This window comes from Frieseomelitta varia, unplaced genomic scaffold (genome assembly GCF_011392965.1).
Source record: "Frieseomelitta varia isolate USP_RPSP 00005682 unplaced genomic scaffold, Fvar_1.2 scaffold_214, whole genome shotgun sequence".
Taxonomy (NCBI): domain Eukaryota; kingdom Metazoa; phylum Arthropoda; class Insecta; order Hymenoptera; family Apidae; genus Frieseomelitta; species Frieseomelitta varia.
In genome coordinates, this window is record NW_025109906.1 from 302287 (window position 1) to 314654 (window position 12368).

Sequence of the window (12368 nt, forward strand, 5' to 3'; positions counted from 1 at the left end):
ATTATTCATAGTCAAATTTTATCAAAATATCTATATATTTTCTTAATATTTTTCACATATAATATTTTATTATTCTTCTCACGCGTAATACTGAGAAAAATCCATTAATTATATTTTTTTTCAATATTATATGTGAAAAACAAAAACCCCTCAATTTTTCAGTATTACATCCCTCACAACAGGGAGTAAAATAACAATAGTAAAAAAAATTAAATTTTCCAAATGACACCAACACCTCGGGGATCGAGTCTCGATTGAATAGTTGTGAAAAAAAGAAGAGAAACGAGAGCAGATAGAAGGTGATGCCGGCATTTGAGAGGAGCAACGTGTTAAAACGAACGTTCGACCGGGGAAAATTCTGCGCGGCACGCGACCAATTCATGCGATTTAATTCGAGCAATTTGATTTACAGCTATCACGCGACCGTTGCGTACTCGTGGGTAACGACCCGTGCAAACAATCCAAGGAGGATGGCCGCCGATAGAAGCATCCCACTATGCGCACGTGAATTCCAATGAGCCCGATGCCTCTCCACCGACCGTTACACGCTCGAGACCGGCTGCAGTCGTTCCACAATCTACGAAATCTCCCGCCAAAAGAAAGAAAGGAAAAGAAAAAAAAGAAAAAAACGGAGCATTCTCTCACCAACCGTGACGTATATATTCACCCTCCATTTGCATTGGTGCAAACGTCGTTTCGACACTTGAAATGAAATTTTATTCCGCTGCTGTATGATTCAACTGCTGACGATTTTATTGTGTGTCAAATTTAATCCTAAATTCGGCCAGTATTATTTAAAATAATAGGCTGTGAATCCTTATTTCCTTTGTCATTGATGTTTTCACTTCAGTTAGAGCGAAAGTTTTTCACACTTTGAAATATATTAATGACGATCGAGAGAGGGAAAGTTTGTAACTGTAATTAACAGTGATTTGTGTTCTCGAATGAGAACGATTTTTGTTTTAACCACGATTTCAAGATGTTTCCGCTTCTCAATTTTGGTTTGATCTTCAGCACAAAATTGTGATATAAGAAATATACGAATTTTTAGAATTTTAGAAATTAAAGAATTTTTGAATATAAGAAGTTTTTCAACGATTGAAAGTAACCCAAAAAAAAAAAAAAAAAAATGTGACACGATTAAAATCTAGTGATATGATTTGAAACTTCGCTCTTGGAATTATCTTAATGTTATTACTTGGAAAAAAGAAATTTTATTATCGAAACATCGAATGATTATACTTTTCTGCCAGTAATTTTTCAATCAAATTGTAGCCTAGAAAAATAAGGAAGAAAAATTCCCCTCGGCGGGAATCTCTTCTTATTGTTAGTCGTTACATGTTGACTTTCTTTTTTGGCCTTATTCGATCGTTCAATGTGCACGAAAGTCGAAGATAATTTCAATTTGATGCACAACCCTGACTAATGACTTATAAATTGGCTTGACTCACCCCACGCGAATGCTGTCACGCTTCATAGCCATTCAATTTTCGGTAACGTGATCACGCGACCAATGATCCACAACCTTTCCTCCAGTGTGTATATAGCTGCTCTGCAACCGAGAAAAATAACAGTAATTACACACAATACGATACTTGCCAATACGATTTAATTGCAAATTTAACTGCTTCACGAATTTGTGAATGTACAAATATGTAGCAATTGTGATTGCCAGAATGCGGATTTTATTTTATCTCCAAACTTTGACGAACATCATTGAAGTTAAAATAATGTGTTTTATTGTACATGTATTATAATATACTTTGAATATCTATTTTACAAACATAATTTTGCGTTGTCATATTTTTTTATATTTGTATTAAAATATTTATTGTATTATCGTGTACATTATTGTTATATACACGTAAATGAATTATTATGCAAATTTGTATTATTCACATTTCTGCAACTTGAAAAATCCGTGTTCTGGCAATTATTATTTCACGCAAGTGAAATTACTTTTGAAATGTCAAGAATAGTCCAGACGATCTAGTAACAAATAAGATAGATAATAAATATACAACAGTAATTAATATACAATAAAATAGTATAAGATAGTACAATTTTTAATAATAGATCAATAGACAATGAGAACAGTCTAGTAACAAATAAAATAGTACAATTAATATACAATAATAAATCAATAGCCTTCAAATATATATATCTATAAAAAATATATATATGTATCTATAAAATATATATATATATATCTTATAATATATATATATCCATAAAAAATATATATTTATGTATATCTATAAAAATATATTAAATATATTAAAATATATATAATATATACATTAATATATTTAATATATATATAATTAGTTAATATTTATAATTATAAATATTAATATTAAATATATATATATATTTAATATATTTTAATATATAATATATATAATATATATCTATAAAACTACATATATAACATATTAAAATTTATTAAATATTGAATATATAATATGAATATATATTATATTATATGTACTAATATATAATATTATATTTACATAATATAATAATAAATAAATAAATATATATAATCGATAAAAATTACCAATAAAAAATCATTGGGAAAATATATTTCATCGCGTTGTCTACTCTTTCGCCCCCGATCAATTGATTCGCGTTGATCGATCATTGCGAGCAAAGAGGAAACGTATCAATGAACAAAGCTCGCGACTTCCGTTATATAAAAGTTACTGTTAGGGATTGCTGGCAGAGATAAGAACCGAGTCATTTTTATTTATCGGTGTACACCAGTCGCTCTAATTAAACCCGGCTGCCATCTTCACACGTCGCTAGGCACACCTTGCCTGTAATTATGCCTCTCGTACGAAACTTTAAATTCTCCCCATCTCGACCCGGCGCACTTCCTACATTTTGTCTGCTGTTTATCTACCCGCGTTTGCACGAACGTTCGGTGGAAATGTTAATTAATTTAATTGAACGTTTGACGTTCGGTCCGGCGAACGGATGAGCAAACGATGGATTACTCGCAGAGAGTAATTTCTCGGAGTATTTTTTGTGAAAATTGACGTTGTGATCTCTGTGCGATGGTCAGACGTGTTATGTTTACGAAAAGTTGTGACCCTGTGGATTTTTTTAACTTTTGTACTGATTTCAGAGACGATCCACTGTATGGATCGATTTATTTTAATTATTAACAGTTAAACGTGCAAACGATTTATAGTAAATTTACCATGTAAACGTTTCGAGGAATTGATGGCGAATTCAAACTGTTTATAATCTCGTAACAAGAAATCACAGAACATCGTCTCGAAATCTATCATGAATCCACCACGAATTTATAGATATTTTTATATCATTTATTTAGACCTTTTTATTTTATTATTTTTATTTTATTATTTTATTATTTTATTATTTCAATATGTTATTGTTTTTTACGTTTAAAGCTAAATATTCTGATTAATTTAGAACTTAAAAATTTATTATTTTTAACATTTTTACTTATTACTTGTTTACTAATTTATTCGAACGATTTGTTGAATTCATTTGGCCTTTGGAAGCATCGAAAAGTATTATTTGTAGCAGCTGGAATTAATAAGTATCTCTCGGAGGATGCTTCGACACAGGTTACGACATTCATCAACATCATGGCCAATCATTTTCCAATCACGGAACATCAACCCAATCACGCCAAGCGTATTACTGAAATATCGATACATCTTTCAGCTTATTGCGCGAAGCGTCGAAGTTTAATCAATTTACATTATTTACGTTCATCGGATAGCAGCGATAATTGCATCTCTGCTACATTTCGAAAAAAGTATCCAATACTATTTCATCGAATCTATTTCGTGAGATTCGTTACGCTTAAAGGTAATACGTTTAAAAAGTCTATTTTAGAAATACGGATATATAGGTAATTTTAGTATTCTAATTTATTTTAGTTTATTCTTTTTATTTGATTTTAGTTAATTTAGTTCATTATTGGTATTTTAGTTGTTTTTAGTATTTTTATTTTATTATAGTATTTTTATTATAGTATTTTATTTTATTATGATTTTATTTTATAGTATTTTTATTATAGTACTTTATTTTATTATGATTTTATTTTAATTATAGTATTTTATTTTATTATAATTTTATTTTAATTATAGTATTTTATTTTATTATAATTTTATTTTAATTATAGTATTTTATTTTATTATAATTTTAGTTTAATTATAGTATTTTATTTTATTATAATTTTATTTTAATTATAGTATTTTTTTTAATTATAATTTTAGTTTAATTATAGTAATTTATTTTATTATGATTTTATTTTATTATAATTTTATTTTAATTATTGTAATTAAAATAAAATTATAATAAAATAAAATATAAATACTATAATTAAAATGAAATATAAATACTATTAAAATAAAATACTATAATTGAAATAAAATTATAATAAAATAAAATATTGTAATGAAAATACTACAATAAAATTCAAAATCTCTTGACCGAAGCGTAACGTTTCTGAACCTCGATCTATTTCAATCAAATTCACAAAATGTTCCAGAATCTCGAGAAACCGGAGGGAACTATACAGGGAGTCGTCCAGTTGAGAAATAAATTTCCACCTTGTCTCGTTCCGACAATTTCACGATCTCGCTGACTGAAGGACTCTCTAAATCAAACCGCGAATGTTGGAGCTTGTACTTGGCACTCGATCCCATCTTTAAGAGCTTCGAGGTATCACCGGGGGGACATAAATTAAAGAAAGTAGCGTGGTTGCCCGAAGGCCTTCGTCGTGCGTTCCGCGTTCGACGTGCGATGAAGATGACGTGGCAACTGTCGGAGCTCGCAGTCACTTCCTAGGTGGCGATGTAACCCGATGCACCTGGTCACCCGTTATCCGCCACCAGGATAACGTCGTTGCTCCTACGATTCCCCCCCCCCCCGATTAATGCAAGTGCCGTCTGTTCGTACTCTGTTCGCTCCTTTCTCCTTGTCCTCGATTTGTCTCTCCGCTGAGCGATGATACACGAGTGATATACTCGCTAGTTCGTACGTTCGTCATAATTGACTCGAGCACACTGATATCGGGTGCGTTGCGTCGATGAACTTTCTACCGATCGTTGAAAATTAATCGTGGGTTTCTTTTTTTTTTTTTTTTTTTGAGCACGACAGTATCTTCGTGTGGAATCGAGGGAAATAGAGAGCTAGCATTTTTTATTCTAACAGCGAAAATTTTCACACTTTTCCGTATAAAATTGGAGAAGTGTGAAATTTTTGGGCAACCGTTTCAATTACTATTATACAGGTTTGACGGATATAAGAATAGAAGGATATATAGGATATCGATATTAATTGAAAAGCAAGTCTTTGAAAACTGATGAATTTTTTTCTGAAATTTATAATTAGAATTATAGTATTATGATAATATAATATATAGGATTAGAATATTGCAGTATTATAATAATTAGAATATTATAATTATAATAATAATATCATTATAATTAGAATATTATAGTATATAATAGTATATAATATAATAATTAGAATATATACTTATAATAATAATATTTTTATAATTAATATAATAATATTATTATATATAGTATATAATATAATAATTAGAATATTATACTTATAATAATAATATTATTATAATTAGAATATAATAGTATTATAATAATTAGAATATTATAATTATTATAATAATATTATTATAATTGGAATATTATAATTATTATAATAATATTATTATAATTAGAATATAGTATTAATATAATATATATAGGATTAGAATATTATAATTATAATAATAATATTATAATAATTAGAATATTATAGTATATATATATATATATATATATATATATATATATATATATAATATATATAGGATTAGAATATTGTAGTACTATAATAATTAGAGATATATTAAAATATAATCAAGGCGAAACGAATAATAAATTTATTACTTCTTAGTAATTTCTATCCAATAATATACCGATGAGTTCAGAAAGAAGACGAATTATTGTATTACGGTTTGGCCACTCGTTATGGTCCGCGAACCAGCTCCACTAGCGCAAAGGGTTGGAAATCTAACGAGTTTCTTGTTCCGAAACTCGATGGTAGTACAAGAACGAGTTGCACTTTTGTTACACGTAACTATTCCAACCGAATGTTTCGACGACGAATTATGTTTAGCCACCGCGTTCGAATTGAAAACAACACCGGGGAAAATGGTCCGTGAACGTTTGAACTTTGGTTTCGCTCATCTCTTTTTCCATGTCCTCGGTGAAAAGTCTTCGTCGAGCGACTAACGATTTGTCTTTCCGAACACGAGCGAACTTTGCCAATGGATTTACTCCTCGATGAGACACTTGGACGATTCATTCCCGAAGGATTACATTCTAGCGCGATGATGAATTTCACTTGGCTATTTGTTCCACTCGCAATGAAAGCACGGAGAGAGCTGGTCTGCCAAAACTTTCGTAATTCACCTCGAGCGATTTCATTTCCGTGAAATGTGATTCTGCGCATTTTATCGAGAAAGTAGACGAACTCTCTTCGCCATTTTGTTGAACATCGAGCATCGGACTCAAATGTTGGGATTTCTTTAAAATCTTTATTTTGTAAATTACAACGTTAATATGAACATAATGTATAATTAAATGTAATTTATAATTTATAATAATTATATAATATAATATAATAGAATATAATAATATATAATTAAATGTCATTTATAATGTATAATAAATATATAATATAATATAATAATATATAATAAATAATTAATAATAAAATAATATATAATATAAATATAATATAATAATGTATAATAAATAATTAATAATAAAATAATATATAATATAAATATAGTATAATAATGTATAATAAATAGTTAATAATAAAATAATATATAATATAAATATAGTATAATAATGTATAATAAATAGTTAATAATATAAATATAATATTATAATGTATAATAAATAATTAATAATAAAATGATATATAATATAAATATAATACAATAATGTATAATAAATAATTAATAATAAAATAATATATAATATATAATTTTTAACGTTAACATATATAATATAAATTTACATATAATATATATTTATATATAATATAAATTTATAACGTTCAAGATTCAATGAGACAGTGGAAAAAGGAATCATACATTAAATTTCAAGCGAATTTCAAGATCGATCATAGTAGATCCAGTCGCGAACAAAATTTCTTTCAATGATTCCGGGGGTATTTGAATTTTTACAATTTTCGACAACGGAACTATCCTACACGATGTAGAAAAAGATGCTTTTAAAAAAACGAATTTAGAGTTGACAAAAATTATTTCACCCTCCGCCAATAAAACCAACTGGATTGCTATATTATTTTACTTCGCGACGATCTGACGATTCGAAGTATCGACAATTTCTCATCGAGTGCATGTCCATACACTTTCATCACGAAAATTCAGTTTTGCAATTTAATTTGCAATTTCTCAGAAGAAATTTTGTTTGTTGAACCCGACGACGTTCTTCCATCGAAGTCACGTGCCTCCTCAATATATTTCACAAAGTCTTTGCGCATTCCATCTAAAATACCGTGTTCCCCCCCCCCCCCCCAAAAAAAGAAAAAAAAAAAGAAAAGAAAATCACGGTGAATAATGACGAGTCATTACACACTGTGTTCGCATACACGCTATATATGTGAGAAGCAAGGCGATGAATGATGCACACTGACGTATCGTCCGAGCTATCACTTCCTCGTCCTCTGTCCATGTGTTGATTTCGATTTTTCGAAAGGGTAAATCATGCCCGACAATCGAGCGACAAGTTTCAGCATCGAGATAGCCAGTTTCACGACCGGGACGTTATTTCAAAATTGGTCAATCATAATGAATACGAGTAATTTACGTCAAATGAACCTCCACCAGGAACTGTCCCGAGTTCTGAGCGTGACCGCCGATCGATCTATCGATCCCGATACTCTCTGAACGGCCATTATTATGTTGCAGCTTTTGCCTCCATCTCTATGCAAAGAAATCCACTTGGCGATGTATGCACGTACATACGTGGCATGTATCGGGTGTATATCGAAAATGCATCGTAATATAGTTTGAAATTGTCAATTCTTATCGATTATAAATTCTTTCTTTCAGATTTTTATGATGTTATTGTGATATTTTTATGATTATACTATATTATACTATATTATACTATATTATGATTATACTATATTATACCATATTATACTATATTATGACTATACTATATTATACTATATTATACTATATGATTTATGATTATACTATATTATACTGTACTATATTATATTTTATACTAGTATACAATATAGTATAATTTAGTATAATAATTATAATTGTAGTATTATATAGTATACATTGGTACATATTAAATTTTTATACTGGTATGTATAGTATAATTATAATTTTTATATATTATTTTATTTTATTGTTCTATATACTATTATATTTTTTTATACTTTATACTATTATATTTTTATATTATATTTTTATATTAGTATATAATATAGTATAATATAGTATAATAATTATAATTGTAGTATTATATAGTATAAGTTGGTATATGTTAAATTTATAAACTTTGCTTACTATATGCGTAAATATATATTAAATTTTTATACTGCTATTCATAGTATATTACCTAAAAAGTTGCATAGTAAACATGAGAAGTTACATAATAAACATAATAATAATAAACGTGAAAAGTTGCATAATAAACACAAAATAATAGGCAAAAAATTGTATAATAAACATAAAATAATGAACGTGAAAAGTTGCATAATAAACAAAATAATAAACATAAAAAGTTGCATAATAAACACAAAATAATAAATGTGAAAAGTCGCATATTAAACATAAAATAATAAACATAAAAAAAGTTGCATAATAAACATAAAAAGTTGCATAATAAACATAAAATAATAAACACAAAAAGTCGCATAATAATAAACATAAAATAATAAACACAAGAAATCACAGTCCAGTTACAAACAATCAAAATACATAATTGTCCCTCCTCGAGAACGGAGAGCACTTTTCTCGTAACTCGTAATTAGAAACATAATTGTCGTTCCATAATCATTTCCTTTCCATTCTGGTGGCAACAAATTTCATTACGATCGCTGGATTAATAAATAAATTCGATTCGGACTCGAGGCTGGTTAACAGATTTAACGAAAAGCAACGCGAGTTTCGCCGATCTCGATTCTGTTAGCACGTTGTTAACGAGGCTTCGATTTTCCAAAATGATTTAAGGTCCCAGAATCTTTCTCGGGGTTCGTTTGAACGTGACCCCTGTAACGGGCGGAGATTTATGGGAAACCGAGGCCCCCAATTAGAATCACGCGGAGGTGTCCTAATTACAGGTTTAGCCGCGAACCGTTTTTACGAACCTTCTTCCTGAAGCTGCGCCTTTGGGGCGCGAAACCCCGCCAATTTCTGCGGCACTCTTTTCCACCGGGTTCGTAAGAAAAGAAGAGGTAACCGTGGGCGTTGGCTACACTCGAATCTACATCCGATTAGCTCACACTATATCTAACACCGTTTAAGAGTGTATCCTAGCGTGAAGTGCGTGTTTCTTTTAACTTTGTTAGGGAATTTTTTGCAAAGAAACTATTACACTTTTTGCAGTTAAATTGACAAGATTTATTTGTACATATTTCAACGACGTTTTAAAATTTTTTGGGACGAAAAGAGTCAAAATTAGTGGCGCTGCATACTCTCAAACATAGTCGCTTTTAAAAAAGGTCGTCTCACGGTGTCCATGATTATTCTGGCCATTATGCTTGTCGGAAATAAAAAAAACGTGAATGTTCCTTAATCAGTATGAGTTTGAGTATAGCAGGTAACGAAACAAAAGAAAAAAGTCGGTAATTAAAAAAGTGGCGACACTTTGAAGTTCGATTATCGATTTTTGCATGTTTCTTGTTGAACTTCTGGAAGCCTAAAAAAATATAAAAAATAAAATTTTTTGGTTGATTCTGGTAGGTGGCTATGGTCACACATATACTAAATGCGCACTTAAAATTTTGAGTCAATTGGTCAAGTAGATTTTGAGATATCATGGACACCGTTCTGAAAAACATAGTTTCCATGAGAAATGCCTTTAAAGTTTAGTATAGCTGGTCGTCGCGTCATTCAAACAACCATAACTTCGTTAACTTTAGGAGTTCACATGTAACATTGCAGAGATTTATTTTTGAAACTATGTCCTTTGAGAGTATGCAAAAAAAAAAAATTGTTTTTCAAAAGTTCACACTAGAACAACCCCCTTAAACGGCACATTCTTTGTTTCCATTTCTTCTGACCTACCCAGTCAAAATTTTTTTATTTCAAAATAAATAATTTATTTCAAATTCATAAAAAATAATTTATAAATAATTTATTCAAATTTATTTCAAAATTCAGTTTAGAATTCATGACACGTGAGTGTAATTGCAAACTAAATGAGTTTGTTTGTAATAAACAGATATGGAAGTGAGAAACAAAGAAAAAAAAAAAAGAAATGAAAGGAATCATTTGTCTGAATTACTAAACAATCAGGACAGAAGAATATAAACTGGAAAGAGCTGTTAAAATAATTGTCAAACACGGGCAAATAATTCCCAAAATATTTAAGACCTAAATTATAGAAAGGGAAAGGGAAAATCTCGATGAATGTTCCACAGAGAATATTAATTTGAATGGAAATACACTGAGTGATGTTAAGGAAAAGAAGAAAACAAAAAATTAGAAATAAGGAAGAAATGGAAAGTTGTTGTCACTATTTTTAAGAAGCACGCAAACATCTTCAATATAGTGATTTTCTAGTAATTAATTAATACTAGATCAAAGATAGAACACACCTGAGTTTACCTGAGTTTACCTCAACTATCTCCGTTGTTTTTTTGAAGATATAAAGGAATTGTTCAATACAGAGAGAGCCATAATTGAGAAATTACATTCTCTGTACCGAGTGACTTTCATTAATAAAAATTTTTTTCGCATCTCTGTAAAGAAACGAAGATATCTGAGGTGGTGAGACATAACTTAGGTGAGACACCTAACTGGCAAACGTTACTTCAAAACTCTACATTATATAACAACGTATAGCAAAAATCATAAACAATATAATCACGTATGAAAGTAGAAAATTATTATTAATTATTATATTATAATAATATTATTATATTATTTATAATATTATTAATATAATGAAATATTATATTAATAATATAATTAAATATTATTATATAATAATATATAATTATTATATAATAATATTTAATTATATTATTAATATTATTATATAATATTATCATATTATAATAATATTATTATATTATATTATTAATTATTATATTATATTATAATCTTCATATGTATTATTAATTAATTATTAATTAAAATTAGACTCGATGTGACGCGTATTGTAAATAAAATAAAATAAAATTTCCCAAGATCTACATAGATAAAGAGAGAAACCACTGACATGTATATTTCCAATTGTGAGAGAAATTTAATCCAAACTTAACAGAGGAGAAATAAAGTCAGATGATAAATCTGCAGTGTGAAGTTTCACGTCGAATAGTCGTCGAACCTATCAACACCGCCACCGCCAATTATCGTAAAATGTAAGATCGAAGGTTCCATTCTCTCGTCGATGTCCCCAAGCATTCTTTCGTTTAAATAGCGTTTAATTCGCGCGCAATGTGTTCCACCGTGTTCGCCTCTGGGATCCAACCGTGAATTAAACGAGCAACAATCCGCGATTCCTCGGCCATTTTATTGGCCAGTTAACAAGTTATTGCCGTTGTTAATTACACCGCGGCTATTTAGAACGGCAGACAGGTAACCGTACAAAGGTACACGTACTTACAACGCCGGAAGATCGTAGGCGATGTTAACGAAACGGTACACTAAGTATCACCATGCCGGCGAGGATTTTTAACGCGCTTTAAAACGACGGACAAAACGTTTGCAACAAGGATTTCGAAACGAAGAATTATCGCGTCCTGAAAACGATACTTTGTCTCTCGTTGTCGAACGAACTGTGATCGAGCAGAACTTCTGTTTACACTCCTTTGCACTCGACTGTCATCTTAAATCTAGCCAACAGCTCGAACTTCCTCTTTTTATAATTTTATTAATTGTAATTTTTATTAATTTATATTACAATGATATAGAATTATAATCATTATAGTTTATATTATAATGATACATAATTATAATTACTATAATTTATATTATAATAATATATAACTATAATTATTATAATTTATATTATAATAATATACAATTATAATTATTATAGTATATTATATATTATTATAATTTATATTATATTTGTCTGGAATAGAAATTT